The 19,001-nt window shown below is 45.2% G+C and overlaps 1 protein-coding gene across 2 annotated transcripts in view; it reads right to left on the reverse strand.

Moving 5' to 3' along the window:
* Positions 1 to 19,001, reverse strand: part of ST6GALNAC3 (ST6 N-acetylgalactosaminide alpha-2,6-sialyltransferase 3) — a 470,329-nt gene that overhangs the window by 177,664 nt on the left and 273,664 nt on the right. The gene's annotated exons all lie outside the window — the stretch shown is intronic.

Here is a 19,001-nt window from a genome sequence, read left to right on the forward strand (position 1 = left end):
GGCCTCCTGCTCTCATTACAAAAGTAATTACAACTAAGGGATGATACAGACTCATTTAGAAATAGGGCATTTTCCTAATATTAAGATAACTGTTACAATTATAATACTTTGTTGATTAAAAACGTATTTCTGCTCTTTGTGGACATTAAAGGATACTTGCAGAAATGGGGACAATAAAAAAAAAATAGAGATACTGGGCCTTGTAGTAGTCAGATTTATGCAGCCCAGATTCCATCAATGGTGAGTCTTTCCATGGAAACATGGAATCATTCTCTTCCTTTAGCTTCCAAAATGGGATCCTCCAGTGGACACTTTCTTCAAGGGTACATACCAGTGGGGTCCCTATTTGGCTATCATCAATGAATCCATGATTAGGGGTCCAAGTAGGATTTTTGCCTCAGGACACTAGCCTTGGGAGAACACTTTCTGGCAAGCCTCTCTCTATGACTTTTACCTCCTCATCCTCCTCCAAACTGTCTAGCAATGCCCATCTTTGCCTCAACTTCTCCCCATGCTCTGTGACTGTGTGCCTCCCTGTCCTCCTCTCCCCACTTAAAAATATCTCTAGCTCTAAACTGAATTTGGGAGAGGGGTTCAGGAAATTCCAAATAGGTGCAGAGAATTTGGCAACTTTTGGTAGGCAACTAAATTTGGGTTAAACTGCTCAGACTTGTTCCAGTGTGTTTAGGAATGAACTTAATATTTTTTTTCATTTCAAAGTTCTCACTGAAAACCTCAGAAAAAAATGGATGAAGCATGATGCAGGGAGACCTATTATCAATGGAAATTCTCTGTGATCTCGGATCTTTACCTTCCCTGGGATATGAACCATTATGTGGAAATAATGAAGCCAATTAACCACCAACCCATCAGAGTTGGCAGAACTGGAAGCAACATGGAAAATAATATCCCTGAGCTCTATGAAAACTGCTTACTTAGGGGGAGGAAGGCATTTTCGGAGAGTCATTTCCAAGTGTTTAGGTTTGACTTGGAATGATCTATTGGGGAAAAGCTATTTCTCCTGCAGGTGGGTACAAGCAGGTCTTTGGGTCAGAATAATTATTTCCCTGGACAGACTTGCTATTCAGGATCCTTCATTAAAGCATTCCTATACTAAATGTACCAGGTCTTTTCTGGCTGGGGGGGGGTCTTATTTTGGAAAGGTGGTTGTCCAGATCTTCCAACTTTTTAGCGCTGGGGTCATGGTTTTGACTTGAGTTACTTTTGGGTGACTTGAGCTTCACTGCGAGATTCAAGTAGGAAGAGAAGCTAGAGACAATCTGGTCCAAGCAGCCCCAGAGAGGAGAAATAAAGGAAGGAAAGAAGGAACTTCACAAGTGCTGCATGGAGGCCTGAGGTCATTGATATGAGAGAGAGCCAAGGTTGGAGCCATTCGCATTCAATCATTGCGCTGAGAGTCTTACAGCATTTGTTAAGAGCTTACTGAGATGATCAGCCTTGAAGGATGCAGCTCCTCTCAGCAGTCCAGAGAGCTAGGCCAACCCATTAGACAGACTCTGGACAATGCTATCTATTCCTTTCCAGAGGAAGAAAAACAAACATAACCAAAAAAGAATCTGATGAACACTTTATAAAAATTATCTCAAATATAACTTTTCCTTAATCCTAATTCCCCATATCAAAAATGACTCATCTGTCAACATGTTAAACACAAAGGTATATGTCCAATGCTAGCTGATTATTCCCTGCTGAGGGGAGGGGGGGTAGAAGGAAATTTTTAAATTTAAAAATATACATGTGCATATGGATGATAATAAATAAGTAAATATTTTTTAAAAGCCTACCGCATGTGGGGCAAAATGAAGAAATAATACAAAGGCAAAGCCCAAGGAATTTCTGCCCTCAAAGGGCTTACATTCTATCCTACTCACCACCCCAGCTTCTGCAGGAACCCTTTCTAGGCCTCCTTAACCTCAGAACCATCCCTTGGAGAGAACCCCTGTTCATTCTGGACACAGATGTCTACCTTTGTCTCCCCCATTAGACTGGAAACTCTTTGAGGGCAGGGATTCCTTTATTTAGTCTTCTTTGTGTTTGTTTTACTTTACCTCCTCACCTCTTCACATAGAACCTGCCCCGTTAAGTGGGCGCTTCTTGTGGAGGCAAGTACGTGGGTCAGCTTGGGAGCCGATTCCCAAAGGGAGCCTGACTGACCCACCTGAAGCACCTGATCAGGCCTCAGTTCCCTCTCCTGAAAAGGAAGGAGGATGGTAAGAGCAGCTTCGGACAAGCAACATCTTGGACCAGCAACCCCCCCCCCCCCACATGTCTCCTCCTCTTTCCTTTGATTTCTGACAAAAATGGCCAGGAAGAGCTGGACCTGGAGAAGCAGGGAGCCCAGGAAAATGGAGGCAGGGACCAGGGACAAAGCAGGCTGTGGGCAGTGGCCCATGGCCAGTCCACTCATCTTGGGAAGACTAAGCTCCTCAAAGCTAGGGTTGCTACCACCTTCAGGGGTGGGACTCAGAGGAGGTTTTTATGAGGCATAGCCTAGGTTGAGAGAAGATATTTTTTATTAAGTCTCAGGTAAATGAAAGTTAGTACTATTATGACCAGAAAAAAAAATGTGAGAAGGGCTGAGAACCAGAGCCTCTGCATCCAAGCCGTGCATGAATAAACAAGGAAGAAGATTCCTACATGCTCCTGGCTCTGGACTGGTCATTCTCATTCTCTCTCTGTCTCTGTCTCCCACCCTCTCTGTCTCTGTCTGTCTGTCTCTCCACCTCCCCCAACTCTCCCTCTTCTCTATGCTTCTGATTTAGAAGGAGGCAAAAAGAACCAAACTTCAGGAAGACCCACATCCAAAGGAGAACCCACATTTCTGAGGGTGAACAGGACTAGCAGCCCAAGCACATGAAAGGGGACAGACCAGAGAGAGAGAGAGATGATGGAGACAGCTGAGAGAAGTAGGGTGACCCCACCGCCAGAGGAGGATGTGCAACCTGCTGAGAAGTCACCAAGAGGGAGCAGGGCTTCTCTGTGCCTCAGAATACATAAAAATAGTGCATATCCAAAGACATTCCAAAGTCATTATTGGTGCCTGAAATGAAGGGGGAAATGCTTCCAGTCACACAACTAGACTGAACACAACAGGTGAATCCCTCACAGTTCGGGGGCGGGGGGGGGGGGTCATCACCAAAGGGACGGCTTCACATTCTGGCCTAAATGTGAATCCCTTTCAAAAGGGAAGTGAGTCTCTGGCTCCCATAGTTTCATGCAGTTTGCAGTGTTCACCTTCTCATGAGGTGTGTGTGTGTGTGTGTGTGTGTGTGACACAGAGACAGAGAGAGACAGAGACAGAAAGAGAGAGAGAGAGAGAGAGAGAGAGAGAGAGAGAGAGAGAGAGAGAGAGAGAGAGAAGGTTGTGGAGTGGAGAGTGGATAAAGGGAAGGGGAGATCTTGTTGTGCTCCTCACCAGATGTGGGGGGGAATGGGTTGTAGGGACAGATAAATTGAGGCATAAGGTTGCAATTCATTGTCTAAGATCCATGTACTGTTGAATGAGGTGGTCCACCCAATTCTAGCCCTTTTGGGCATCTATGCCAAAAATGGGTAGAAGAAAATAAAAATCAGAGTTCTAGAACCCCCCGAATTAAGAGTTTGGGGTCAGAAGGGCAGAGCGAAAGCCTATTGAACAGTCATCAGAAACCTCACTGAGTCATGGAGCCCTAGGGCAGGCTGGGGCAGCCTGGGGACCCCTCCTTGGAGGAATTTTTTAAATGAATAACTTAAACTACCTAGGAGTAAAAAGGAAGCCTAAAAGTAATGAAAATAAAGATGTATTTTTCCCATCCAAGTTCCTGGATTCCCCCCAAATTATCCATGGACCCCTTGAGCATTAGTGCCTAGAAACAGAGCTTCTCACCACTGTGAGTGAACACTATCATTAAGCCTCTGGTTAAATACCAACAATGGGACACTCCCCATCTTCCTCAGGCTGTCCATGAACTTTATTTTTTGCTTATTTTTTTAATGTGGATTTGTTGCTTTATTTATCTGACAGTCTTCCTGGGAAGGCAGGCCACCACTACAAGTTAGAAGCTATTCTATCAATACAACCTTAGAGAACTGATTCAGAGCATTATGACATACCCAAGGGCACACAACCAATGTGTCGTGGGTGGTAGGACCAAGACTGGTTCTCCAACCACTCTACTACTTGCTTCAATTTAATGGAGAAGCAATTCTCTTAAGGAAGATTTCCTCAAATGGAAATAATCTCTCCCCTCTATAATTTCCATTCATTCACTAATTCACTCAGCAGACCTGACTCCATCATCGTTCTAGGCTTTTGTGACCCATGAGGTCTCTTCCATCTGTGACTATCTTGGATCCAGTGATTCTAGAGGACAAGAAAGACTGAGCTGAGGAATAGGGATGCTCTGATTAATCTAATGACACTAATTCCTGGCTTATTTTAGATAACCCCACCCATTTTTTTAATATTCTGAGGGATGGGGGGCAGCTAGGTGGTACAGTGGATAGAGCACTGGCCCTGGAGTCAGGAGGACCTGAGTTCAAATTTGACCTCAGACACTTAATAATTACCTAGTTGTGTGACCTTGGGCAAGTCACTTGTCCACATTCCTTGCAAAAACTAAAAAAATTAATAATAATAATAATAGTCTGAAGGATGAGCAACTGTTATATACAATTGCCTTTTAAAAAATGTAAGAAATTCAACATGTTTCTTTTCAGAACCGACACACTCAGACAAAGACCAATGTGAGGAAATTCTCCTAGCATTCTTCCACTCCAACTCCAGCCTCAGTGGAAAAGATGGGGTGAGGTTTGTTCAAGTCAGCATAGGGAGACTGATGTTCTCCAAAGCTAAGGCACATTACAAAATATCCTTTCCAAGTTCTCCTCAGTGAAGGATTCACATTTCCAGTTCATTTACCCCGAACAAATCAAGTTACAGAGGATAATAGGATGAACATTTCCCAACCTATAATAGAGATGGACTTGGAGTGCACTAATGGCCCCCAGATACACTATTTTGAACAAAAGATAGCCCCGTTTACAAGAAGTGTAATAATGTTCTTAAACTTAATTAGATGTAATTGTCACAATTTCATTAGCTATTAACATTATATAAAGATAAACTAATGCATAATGAGATCTTCCATTGTTACATTATTGTTCTTTTAATGATTACATTATGACCATAAGAATACATATTTTCAATTTCCCCATTAGTGGGCCATTATTTATAAGGTTTTCTCTTACAATTTGTCCATAGAGATTAGGTTATTAATGCTTTCATATGACCAAAGTGATGACCACAGTGTCAGGATCGATATAACGGCCACAGGGAGATTTGCCAAGCAATGGATAGAGAAGAAGGTGATGAAGACAACAAAGTTGGCTTGTAGACCATTTGCCTGAGTACATTTGCAGAGGAAGAATGAAAACATATACAAGAAGCCTCTCTAAAGGGGGGAATAGGTGGAGTCCTGATCTCCTTGGACACAGACTGTGCCCCTGCCCTCACATTGCTCCCAGGCCACTCTCTAAGGGCTATAGGTGTTGGGATTGAGCTTCTTCATTGGGAGCGATCTATAGATGAAGTCTTAGGTCCTGGCCTGTCCCATTCCATGAGAGGGAAGAGCCCTCACTTTGTCTTGAAATTCCACCTCCAACATTGACTGGCTATTCATCATCCATGTAACTCCAACTGCTAAGTCCTCATTACTTAATGGAATACTCCAAGAACAAGCCCTCGCTTAGCACCCACTGCATACCTGGCCATGGCAGGCGCTGAGAATTCCAAGACAAAAAGGAAGCAGTCCTTGACCTGAAGGAGTTTCTGTCCAACTGGAAGCCAAGCCCTGCTACATATGAACTCTTAATAGGGGAAGGTCCTAATGGAAAGGAACCTGTCTTGGCAGGTGGGCTTCCCATCCTATTGGTTGTTGTTGCTATTGTTTAGCCTTGTCCAACTTTCTGACCCACTGGGGACTTTCTTGGCAAAGATACTAGAGGGGTTTGCCATTTTCTTCTCTAGCCCGTTTGACAGATGAGGAAACCAAGGTAAGCAGGGTGAAGTGACTTGCCCAGGGTCACTCAGCTAAGAGGCTCTAGGTCCAGATCTCTATCTATTGCCCCACATAGCTGCCCTGACTATAAGATACTCCACAATGATAAAATCCCAGATCTATCATATGTGTACAAGGTAAAGTCTCTCCCCTCAAAGGGCTTACATTCTATTGGATGCCAATCTTAAGCTCTCTGTGAGCTGCCCATCTTATGGGGTGTCTCCTCTCAGAGCACCAGTGAAAGCTAAGAGAGGCTGCCTCAGCAAGGCTTGGGCCAGGGGGACTGGGCTTGGGCCAGCTTCCCCAGTGCCCAGCCGACTCGGGCCCCTCTTCTAAGCCCTGTGCCAACAGACTGTTTTGCCACAGTTGAGGTTGCCCTGCTTTGGCAGGATGGGGCTGTGTCTCTCCTTGCCTTCCAATTGACTTCCTGAAGAGTATATTTTATATATGTTAAAAAAAAAAATGGGGTCGGCTAGGTCGCGCAGTGGATAGAGCACCAGCCCTGGAGTCAGGAGGACCTGAGTTCAAATCTGTCCTCAGATAATAATTACCTAGCTCTGTGGCCTTGGAGCAAACCAATTAACCCCACTGCCTTGGAGAAAAACTGAGGGCTGGACACAGGCTGTGACTAACAAGCCAACGTGTTCTGGACCTTGGATGGGTCTCTGGCTGATCCAAGAAGGTGCTTTTCAGACTGCATAAGGAAAGCCCGAGCTGGTGTGGATGAGGGCAGTCAGTCCTCCCTCATCTATCCCCTTTCCATTTTTGGTCAGGACAGTAAAAAGGTCCAGAGATGGGAATCTTGTAAGGAGGGTAGTTCCTAGGAAGGACAGGCCTTTCACTAGTGAAAATTGGCCTCTTGTCTATGGATTGTCATCCCAGATGATTGCCCAGGACTCAGAAAAACCTTTGTTTTAAACTAGTTTTATTAATCAGAGGCAGAGGAACTGAGAGGCTAGAGAGCTAGCATTAGATGAATGAGATCCTCATCTCATGTAACTAATAACCCCTCCATGTTTGGGACAGTGTCTGGGACTGTGGGGTATCCAGGAATGAGCTCTTCCTCCCTGCTTTCTGCCCCAGGCTGCACAGATGCCCTCTACCTTCACAGCAAATTCATTCCCTAATTCCCTCAAGATTTTGAAAAATACAAGCAAAGTTCAGCTCTAAATGCCATGGTTAACAACATCCCTCCCCTTCCAACCCTCTCTTGTCTGAAGAAGAAGCTATGTTGCTGCCTCTTCCCATCTCAGCCCCATCCCACACCCCAAGCAAGGACTGCTCATTTCCATGATTGTTGTCATCATCTCTATTGTTCTCTTGGGCCCACTTCTCTCATTGTGCAATGGTTCATACAAATCTGCACCCATTTCTTTAATTTTCTCCCAACAGTAATTTCTCACAATATACAACTGTTGTTCTCATCTGTTCCCCAGTGGGGGGGGGGGGTAACTCTATTATCCATTATGATGTTAAGTGACTTGCCCCTTCTCTTAACCAATATGTTTTAGATTTGAACCCAGGTCTTCCTGATGCCAGGTAAACACTCTACCCACTTCCCCAGACTGCTTCTCATTTTGCTCTTTGAGGTCTCCCCAAAGAACATTTTTTAATGTGGGTAAAGCATCTTCCATTGTTTCAGGAAAGGAAGACCTCATGCTAAGCCCCAGCAGCATCAGTCTATTGATCTGTGAGGGGAAATAGGAGAGTTTTCCATCTTGAAAAAAAAACAAACAAAACAAGGCTTCATTTGCATAGAACTTCTGGAGAGCCAGACATCAGGAATAGGGCTGACATCCCATCACAGAGTCTCTCCCTCCCTCTGGGAGGTCCCCGTCTGCTGATTTTTCAGGAACAGGGATATGCTGACAAGAAAATTAACTTCTCCCAAGAATTGAGAATTGCCTGCTCATCACCCCCTTGCTCTAATTTACCCGACTCGATGAAACGAGGCTCTTATTTTCATTGGGGTGAGCTGTGCCACCATAAAGCTATGTGTATTTTGGGAGCAGGTAATTAAGTCTCCTCGGCTCCACCGAGGTTTCAACTACCACCACAAGCGCAGCAGACACAGGGGTGGTGTTAACATCTGGCTTCTGGAACTAGCGCCTGGGAAGAGTTCCTGGAAAAATCTCCCATCAACCCAATTGATCCTGAAAGTTGAAGTCAAACAGAATCAGTTGAATGCTAATTGCAAACTCTCGAGACCAAGCTTGGGTTACGTCAACTCCAAAAAAAGTCCTTGTATGGTCTAAGCCAACAGTGATGATTAAACCGTCAAACACAAACACACACACACACACACAGAGCCCATCCCCAGTGGTGGTTTGCTCACAAAATAAGAGCTGATAGGGATCCAGCCCTTGTTGCTGAAGTTTGCCTTCCCATGGATTAGGGAGCTGAGACGAGAGCGATGTTTCATACACAATTGCCAGCACTATCTGTCATACTAGTAAATAATGGGCTACCCCTATTGAGCACCATCTGCCTAATAGGAAAAAAACTTCATCTTAATTAGAAAATTCTTCTTCTTATTTAATATTTATGAAACACCCGCCATGAGCTCGGCCCTAACACAAAAGGAGCCTGTCCTCGACCCACTAAGGACATCTTAGCCAAGGAGAGAAGATGAGCCAGCCCAGAGGCTCTTCCTTATGAACTCCATTCACTTCGGCATCTGCTCATAAAGCACCTCTGTGCAAAGCCCACAACCACTAGTTTAGACAGACCTGACCACATCTCATCTCTGTCGCATAGAGCTGGATGACTCTGGGAAGACCATCCTGCATTTCAAGCAACTCCCTGGGGCCTAACTAGTTGGTTAGGAGGTTGGGACCTATGGGGATGGAGGGAGCTCCCACCTGGAATTCCTTCACATTGAGTTAATCATAGATCCTTCCCAGGAAGCCCTTCTGAATGTTGGATGCCCACCCCCTGCCCCTATCCTCTACCTCCTTGGACTTGCCCTTCTTGTCCTGGGCAGGCTGTCCTCTGCTTGGAGCCAGGGACTTGCCATGAGTTAGCATGGGAGCTGTCCCAGAGACTGTTGATGTGTACAAAAGTGTGGATTTGGAGCATCCCAGATCCATCCTAAATGATGACCCACCTGTCATCTGGGGACAGAATAGTCCTTCACCAGGGTCTAAAACAGGTTCTGTATAAACTCAGGCTATGAGGAGGGAGGCAGCATTGGCAGCACAGCCCTCTGGCTAAGCCATGATCCTTTCCTCTGGATGGGAAATGTCCTCAATAAATCACCTTTTACTTCTGAATATGGAGGAAGCTTCTGGTCAGTAGAGATTGAGTCTTTGGCTTTGTTTCTTCAGTGGTGACTTAACACAGTCACTAGCATGTAATATGCATGGAGAAGATACTTGCTAACTGAGCAATTGTTTACTGATTGAAAATACCCATGACTACTCTCCACAAGGGCAGGTAGCCTTGAACAAGGTTCTTAATTGGGACCCCTACTACCTTCCAACCTATCTTCTTCTCTTCAAGATGGGGCTGGGTGGGGGAACTGAAGACCCTCGATGTACAAGATCAACTAAAGGAACTGGGGAGGGGAGAATTTAGCTAGGAGAGAAGGCTGAGGTGGGAATGTGACGGCTGTTGTCAAGCGTTCATCAGAGGCAAGATTTACTCCATTGATCCCCAAAGGGCAGTCATGGGCAGGAGGTTCTGAGCAGTCGATTGTAACTCTCCATCAACAACTTCCACAATCAGAACTCTCCCTGAGAGAACAGGCTATTTCGAGGAGTTCAAGCAGAAGCTGGAGAACCATTTGTTAGATGGTCTGGAAAGAGGATTCCCTGGGGTCTTTGAGGGCTTCTCAACTCTGCAACTCTGCAATTCTGTCAAGATGCAGGAAGGAATGGAGTTAAGGAGCTGGTGTGATGCTCTTGGAGAATGAGGTATGAGATGTTCTGATATTGTCTTCCTCTCTACATTTGCCCATATGTGTGGACCTATGGTCTTGAGGCACAGATGTACCAGACACACACACTCACACACCATGCACACACATGCACACTCACACACATACATGACACACACAGCTCAAACACATGCATATAAACCCATACACCACATACACACACTACTCATACTACACACACACACACTCACACACCTACATCCATATCACTTACACATACACCCACACTCACATCAATGCCACATACACACACCTCACCTCCTCTCTCCTCAGGATAGTAAATCCAGGAGAGAAGGGAGGTGAAGGCTCCCCTCCAATGGGCAGGGAAGAGAAGCATCCCCAGTTCTCTAGCCTGCAAACAGTGGTCATTTTTCTTTGAGGAAATGTCATAGCATCTGACACAAGGAGAGAAGAGACTTAAATCCTAGGGGAGGTAAAAAAAGACTTTGGGGTTACATGAGAAACTGCTCAGGATGCATTTTTAAAGAACCCTCCAAACCTCAAAGGCTTTAATTTCTTTTTTTAAATATATGAATTCAAGTGTCAAAGTGAGAGGAGTGGGTTCAAATCCCACCTCTGACATGTTCTATTTGGGTGGCCCTGGGTCAGTCACCTGACCTCTACGAACATCAATTTCCTCAGGTGCTAAAAAGAAAAAGAAGTTGGGTGAGGGCAAGACTTCCTAAAATTTTTTGTGACCTGGACCCATTTTCAGAATAATATTTAAAGGCATTCAAAGATATATTGAAATACAGTTATAGAAATATTTTAAAAAACAACCAATTCCTAGATTCCAGGTAAAGACCAATTGGATTAGATAAGAAAGCCAAATAAATAAATGCTTTTTTCCCCTTCCTTCCATTTTTCTCTCCTTTCCTGCCTTCCCTTTCTCCTCCCTTCCTTTTCAGACAGCTTCTAAAATGTCTTCAGTCTTAAGATCTCTAAACCAATGAGGCAGTAACCACATAATGTGAAGCATCTAAATGACACCAGATGCAGCATCAAGTCGGGATGGAAGGGTTGGGAAAAGGATGACAGGTGCATCTGGGGCGGGATCATTCTTTGGGGGCCCTCAGTGTCCATATACCAACCGGTAATTAGCAGAGACTCTGGCTGGGGCTACAAGATTCCACTGCGACAACTATGGAGCTAGCTGAGAGAGCAGAAAGAGGCTGAGGGAAACTCAGTGTCAGGAAGCCCTGGTCTGTAGAGGCTAGAGGACCCCTGGCTGGGGCTATTCTAGCAGAGAATTCCTTCTGCGCAGTGATTAAACTAGATGGCCACTCGGGTCTCTTCTTGCCCTGAGATGCTGGCTACGATTCAGAGAGGAAGGGCTGGAGGGAGGAAGAGGGGGAAAAGGGAGGGAGGAAGAGGGGGAAAAGGGAGGGAGGAAGGAAGGAAAGAAGGGAGGGACGATGATTTTATTTAGCACTTCCTAGGTACCAGGTGCTATAAGCATTTTACAATGTTATTTCATTTAATCATCACAACAACCTTGAGAAGTAGGTGACGATATTGTCCCCCTTTTAAAGTTGAGGAAACCGAGGTAAACAAAAGTGAAGGAATGTGTTTGGGGTCCCACCGTTGGAGAGTGTCTGAGGCCCCTTTGCTTAAATACCCAAATTGCTATGTTAGGGATAAGTAATTGTGCTTCAGGTGGCTTGGCCCCAGTGTTGAAACTCTCCTCATGATGCAGACTCCTATCCCTGTTGCTGCCACTGAAGTCACTGCAGAAGCTCCAGGTCTTGTCAGGCTGAGCAGAAGAGAGGGATTGAGAGAGTTGCTCAGATGTGAGCATGGATCCTAAATCAATGTGAAAATATCTCTTCAGCAACCCTTCTAGTCCTCTGAGAGTCATAGGGGCCCACATCTGGGGCCTGAAGGGGGGGGTCATAGGAAGCAACCCCTCCTGTTCTAAGTGAAGAAATTGGGACTACAGAAAGTGAAGTGGTTTGCCTAGGAGCACACAGTTCTTAAGTACTGAGATTGAGATTTGAATCCAGGACTTGCTGATTCCATATCTAACAATCTATCTACTAGGTGATCTTTTATTACTTATCTTTTAAGCATTGATTTATTTTAGACTTATTCATTTCTTAGGTTTTAAATATTTATAAAATGAGAGGGGAGATAAATAACTGTCCCATACCCAACATCTATTCTGTGCGCTGAGTTCTTTTTCTAAAAGGCACTCAGGCAATTCCTTTCAGAAAAGAGCCAGGAAATAAGGACTATTGCCATTTCATTTTAGAGGTTTTCTCTGGAACTCTGGGATGGGGTAGTGTAAGTACAAGCAAGATTACTCCCCCCCAATAGTTTGAGCCCTTTTCTTGGGGGGGCACCCTAGGTGATAGATGATCAAACATAATCTTTTTTCTTCCTTTTGTTCCTCAAGGACACGTATATGGCATAGAAACAATGTAAAGATGATCAAATTGCCTTCTGTGGGGGGTGGGGGGGAGGGAAGCAAGATTGGGGGAAAATTGTAAAATTCAAAACCTTACCAAAAAATGCTAGGTAGAAACTACTATTGTATAGAACTGAAAAACAAATAAAATATTTATATTTAAAAAGTAGAGAAAAGGACAGGCCTGGATTTTAGCCCCATTCCCGACACCATACTGAGCCCTCTTCTCACCACACTGTGCTGTCACAGTAGGGGTCACCGTTGTCCACTGGCTGGCCCACAGGAGACACATGCACTCTACCTGCCCAGGATGCATCCCCCTGCCCGAGCCCTGGAGATGTCTGGGGTCCTTTCTGCCTTCTTTGGGGGCAGCCATCTCCCCAGGAGTGGAACCTGGCATACGGCTCATATTGATTGTGCTGGGTCCCTGATTAGGCCAACAGATGGCAAACAGGACTGAGAGCGAAGTCTCTGAACCGTTCGGCCACTGACGTGAAAATGAAATGGAAACCTGCATTTGAAGAATGACTCTGTCACGGACTTATTAGGAGCCGGGTGCCCAGTCGCTCACACTCTGGAGAAGCTAATAGATTTGCCAACCTTTGGGTAAAATGGAGTGAGGGCCAGGGTCCACGAGCAGAGCCGGGAGGCTTTCCCATCAGAAACCTCAATGAGGTAGAACGGGCCTGGCTTGGCCTCCTGGTGACCCCAATCTACACTGAAGCAACATTTCTGAAGATTGGCAAACTCAGAACAAGCCAGAGACACTTTTTCCCCATGAAGAAAAACTGTGGGTCTCCCTGTTCTGATCACCGTTGAATGAGAACAGGACTTCCCCTTATGTGACTCTGCTATCCTAGTGTGAGCATGTGTGAACGGCATGTGTGTGAGAGCATGTGTGAGCGGTCTCTACATGGAGAGACAGACGGGCTCAAGTGGAAGGGAGGAGGGTGCCAGGTCTCTAAGGTCCCCAGGAAATGTCTCAGAAGAGATGACTTGTACCTCCAGTGGAGGCCAGAATAGATTACTATACACACACAGACACATACACACAACTGTGTAGAGCTGGCTCACGTCCTTCAGGATCGCAAAGGACCAAAATGATGTCACTGTGTCAGAGACAAGGTCGTGTGTGCCCGGCCATGCCCCACCACAGGTTGGGCACAAACAGTTCTCGTGGATGCCTGGGCTGTGGTCTCGAAGCTTAGGGGCCTCTCGTTTCCTTTGAACGGCTTCGGTTCCTAGAGCGTGGCCCCTGTGAGGAGGGCCTGCCGCAATGGGCAGTCCTGGGCCAGGGTCTCCATGCTGCCCAGTCAATTCCACAGCTCTTAAGAGAGACCTGCAGGGTGCTCAGGCATGGTTTGTTCTGACTTCTCCATAAAATAGTCTCTTGGCAAGTCTAAGTTTGCATTACACACATGACCTCACACCCACACCCATATGCACAGGTTTGTGTATCATATATTATCACATATCTATAGATATCATCTCTCTCTCTCTCTCTCTCTCTGTCTCTCTCTCTCTCTGTCTCTCTGTCTCTCTGTCTCTCTCTGTCTCTCTCTCTCTCTGTCTCTCTCTCTCTGTCTCTCTCTCTGTCTCTCTCTCTCTCTCTCTCTCTGTCTCTCTCTCTGTCTCTCTGTCTCTCTCTCTGTCTCTCTGTCTCTCTGTCTCTCTCTCTGTCTCTCTATATAGATGTCTATCTTTGAATGCCCCCATTTTCTTGACATGAACCATCTTGGACTCAGGACATTTTCAGACGGATCCTTGGAAAGCCCTCTCCCTCCCCAGCACAGGGGGCACAAGTTCTGGTCCTGCTGTCTTCATTAATCTGACTGGTCCCTGAGCATGGGGCCACACTGGTGCCAGCTAATGAGGGCTGATTTAGGGCTGTTCCAGCCACTCCATCTGCTGTTCTAATAAGGGCTACAACTTCCTCAATTATTACTAATTAATTAATGAGAGGCCCTAATTAATTAATGGCCTTGTGGAGAAAGTAATAGATTGGTGATTAACAGAGGTGACACTCACAAGGGATGGGAGGAATTGGGACTGAATCCAGGTTCTGGGGTGATTTAGTGGATGACTTTGGCTGCTGCCTAGGATCCCAGGATCCTGGAACCTCAGGTCTCTAATCCAAACCCCTTGGTCACATAGGGAAGCAGGGGAAACCAGTAGTCCTGGGTCACACAAAGATCACTGGTTGGTGGGAGGCTGGTGCCCGGCTCCCCTGAATACAGAGTCCCCTTCTGCCTTTTCGCATCCTTTCCATATCCCTGAGCCTCCGCTCTCTCACCAGCTAATCCTCACCATAGTGCCTGCTCCCAGGGAGGCTTAAACCAGGTGACAAGTGACTCTGGCCAAACGGAGAAGCTCCACCACTGTCAGCTCTTGTTCAGGGGCAGACAAGAGGAGCTGGTGGCCACGCACTGAGGACAGGCCAGGGAGAGGGTTGTGTCAGATTTTCCTGACCCTAAGGCCAGTGAGCTTACAGGAAGGGCCATCATCAACGAGTGAAAGAAAGAAAGGGGGCGGCTAGGTGACGTAGTAGATAGCGCACGGGCCCTGGAGTCAGGAGGACCTGAGTTCAAATTCGGCCTCAGACACTTAATAATCACCTAACTGTGTGGCCTTGGGCAAGTCACTTAACCCCATTGCCTTGCAAAAAAACTAAAACAAAAAAGAGGGAGAGGGAGAGGGAGAGGAGAGGGGAGGAAAAGAAAAGATGAAGGAAGGAAGGAAGGAAGGAAGGAAGGAAGGAAGGAAGGAAGGAAGGAAGGAAGGAAGGAAGGAAGGAAGGGAGGAAGGGAGGAAGAGAGGGAGGAGGGAGGGAGGGATGAAGGAAGAGGAGCATACTCTGATCCACAGGGGAGATGTTCGCTATGTTGTTTCTGATTGAGGCCAGATGTCGCCCACTCTCAGGGGCTCCTCATCTTCACACCATGACCTTCCCCAGGGAAGAGCCCCTGAGCTTGGGAGCCAAGCCAGCCCGGCCCTCCAAGCAGCTGCCCTTATTCCAGGCTTTATCTCCATCAAACTTGATACAAGTGTAAGGCAACTCATCTTCAGCTGCCAGAAGGGTTAGTCACACTCTCGGTCCCCTTGGCTCAAGAAAAGAATCATTTCTTCTCCTCTCACCACTATTATTCAGTATTATTTTAGAAATGTCTTTAGCAAGAGGAAAAGAAATAAAAGGAATAAAAGGAATTAACTAGGCAATGAAGAAACAAAAGCCTCACTCGTTGCAGAGTCGGAGTATACCTAGAGAGAATATGAGGTACAACTTAGAGAGTCCTAGAAAATCAACTAATAATTGAAACAAGAAGCCACTTTAGCAAAGTTGCGGGGTATAAACTGAACCTACACAAATAAGACACATTTCTACATGTTGCCAACAAAGTACAGCAGCAAGACACAGAAAAAGTCCATTTAAAGGAACTGTAGATAACATCAACTGCTTGGGAGTCTACCTGACAAGACAAACCCAGAAACTGTGTAAAAACAATTACAAGACACTTTTGGCAAAACTAAAATCAGATTGAAATAAATGGAAAACATTCATTGCTCATGGGCAGGTTAAACGAATATAATACAAAATTACAATTCTACCTAAACTAAATTACTTATTCAATGCCACACCAATCAAACTATCAAAAAATATGTTATTGAGTTAGAAAAATAGTTTAAAATATGGGGGGGAATGCAGGAATATCAAGGGAAGTAATGGAAAAAATGCAAAGGCAGGTGGTCTTGTGCTAACAGATCTAGCAGAAGTCATCAGAAGTCTTTGGTAAGGGCTAAGAAACAGCGATAGATCAGTGGAATAGATTAAGTGCAGCAGAAAGAGTAGTAAATGACTGTAGCAATCTATTGTTTGCTAAACCCAAAGAATCCGTTTCTGGGATAAGAACTCACTCTGATAAAAACTGTTGGGAAAACTGGAGAATGATATGGCAGAAACTAGACAAAGACCAACATCTCACATCCTATATCAAGAAAAGGTTAAAATGGGTACTGTCAGATCTATGGAAAGGGAAGAATTTATGACCAAACAAGATAGAGAACATCATAAAATTAAAAAATGGATTCTTTTGATTATATTGAATTAAAAAGATTTTGCACAAATAAAACCAATGTAACCAAGATTAAAAGGATTGAAGTAAGTTGGGAAACAGCTTTATAGCTAGTGTTTCTGATCCACAAGAATACAAGTCATTCCCCCACTGATAAACAGTCAAAGGAAATGAACAGAAGTTTTCAGATGAAGAAATTAAATTTATCTATACTCATATGAAAAAATACCCTAAATCATTATTGATTAGAGAAATACAAATTAAATCACCTATCAGATTGACAATATAAAAAAGGGGGGAAAATGATCATTGTTGGAGGGGATGTGGAAAATCTGGGACACTAACAGATTGCTGATGGAGTTGTGAACCACTCCAACCTTTCTGTAGAGCAATCTGGAACTATGACCAAAGGGCAGTAAAACTATGTATTCCTATCATTACTAGGTCCATATTCCAAAGCGATCATAAGAGAAAAGACTCACATGTATAAAAATATTCATAACAGTTCTTTTTATAATGGCAAAGAATTGAAAATCGAGGGGATGACCATCCACTGGGGAATGGCTGAACAGGCTGTGGTTTATAAATGTGATCTGTAAGAAGTTATGAGTGATCAGACTTGAGAATACCCTGAACTACTTCACTAAAAGTGATAAAAATGGGGGGGGGGGGTGTCACTCAATTGTTCTGCATCAAAGCATTCCTTTCCACCAAGGACTTCCAAGTGAAATTTGAATTTCCAAAGATATATGCCCCACTATCCCCCCCCCCCATACACAATACCACTTGGCCACTTCCTTTTGTAATCTAAAGGAAAGCTTCCCCCCTGCACACCAGTGTCCACTCAGGGACCGGATCCTCCACACCCAGTAGACTCTTCATTAGCTCTGACATCCTCAAACCAGCTGCCTACCTGTCCTGATAGAGCTCAGAATCACAGAGCTCTAAACCATTTTAGGCTACATTCCCCCCAGAAAGGATGACCTCCAAACAATCCAACTGCCTCTGTTTCCTGCAAAAGGTCAGTTTGGAGATATCTAGGAAGAGCAAGGTGCTACCTCCACAAGTGACTGTTTAGCATCATGATCTAGCTCCCAGGGTTTTGAGCACAAGCAGCCCCTAGCATCAGCTTCTACACTAGCATTCTGAAGCTAGTGCGTAGAAGGCAGGAGGAGAGGCCATCTCTGCTGGGCTGACCAAAGGCTGACTGGGTCCTAGAAGACAGTCCTTCTCCCCTGCTTCCTGGCTTCCTTCAAGGCTTGGCTCAAATTCCCCCTTCTTTGGGATCCCTTCTGAGTCATCCCTCCCCTCATCAGGGTCTTCCCTTAGAGATCCTCTCCCAGTTTCCAATGACTCTTCCTGGAAGTCAAGTATCCCTGGAGCTCGGACCCACACTTCTCCGACTGAGAGAATAATTCAGCTCTTCCTTTCCCTGGACCCCATCACTCATCTCCCCTAAACAGTTCATGTCTTGCTAATTGCCCATCTTAGAACAAGAGCCTTCCAGCCAAGGGACCTGCCAAGTCATCTCTACCAGGGCTTTCTATAGGGCTGAGCTACCTCTCAGTGCTCAAGGAGAATCAATGATAAATACAAATCTACTGGGGGAATCGATAACAGAGCAACCTGGCAGGTTGAGCATTTTAAAACTATTGCCAGTTCTTGAAATAGCACCCAGAGACCTAGAGGAAGCCAGGGAAGAGATCCATGCTTGGATGCTATCAAAAGTTTTGTTTGTTAGAAACTGAGTGATGGGAAAAATCATTCTGCAAATAACAGATTTTAATATGGAAATCACAGCCAATGTAGAAAGAGGAAAAATCTCTAGCCAATTCAAAGGTCCTTTGGGGGCATGGATTTCCATATTTTCCTTCAACGGTTTTTCCCAAGAAGTAAGAAGCAATGCCCACTCATTCCAGTTTTAACTCTTCTCCCTTTTTTCTCCATGTCCTCTCATTTTGGGACTCCTAAGGAGAGGAATAAAAGACAGAAGAGTGGTGAGAGCTCCTGATGACCTTCTCTCCAGATAGCTAGCATAGAAGAAGGAGGAAGGGTCAGAGGGGAGGTCCTATGCTGCTGATGGTCTTGAAATTGTTTAATTTCCATTCTGTGGAGGTAGATGAGGTGCCTGAGCATGGCCATTGGGCAAAGGAGAAGGACATTTACATGATCTGGGGTGGAAAGTCTGAGAAAATGGATAGAAGGCTAGCCCTGAAGCTGGAAAGATCCAGATCAAGTCCCACCTGGGAGCCACCCAGGCTGAGTGATCCCAAGCAATAATTCACCTCTAAATAACTACACCTCAGAGATAGTTCATCAAGCTGCATTGGTAGCAGATGTGTCGTGGGAAATTTCCTCCACTCATAAATCCTAGGTCCCATCCCTATGAAAGTGGAGACCCAGGCTGTCTTATTACAGGGAAAAACCTACCAGGTTTATCTGCTCACTCCCTGACAGAAGCCTTATGGAGGCTTACACATTCCCTGGGATGGCATCCATAGCGAGATATCCACCCCAAGGGTTCTTAG

This window comes from Macrotis lagotis, chromosome 2, assembly GCF_037893015.1.
Source record: "Macrotis lagotis isolate mMagLag1 chromosome 2, bilby.v1.9.chrom.fasta, whole genome shotgun sequence".
In the NCBI taxonomy this organism is placed as follows: domain Eukaryota; kingdom Metazoa; phylum Chordata; class Mammalia; order Peramelemorphia; family Peramelidae; genus Macrotis; species Macrotis lagotis.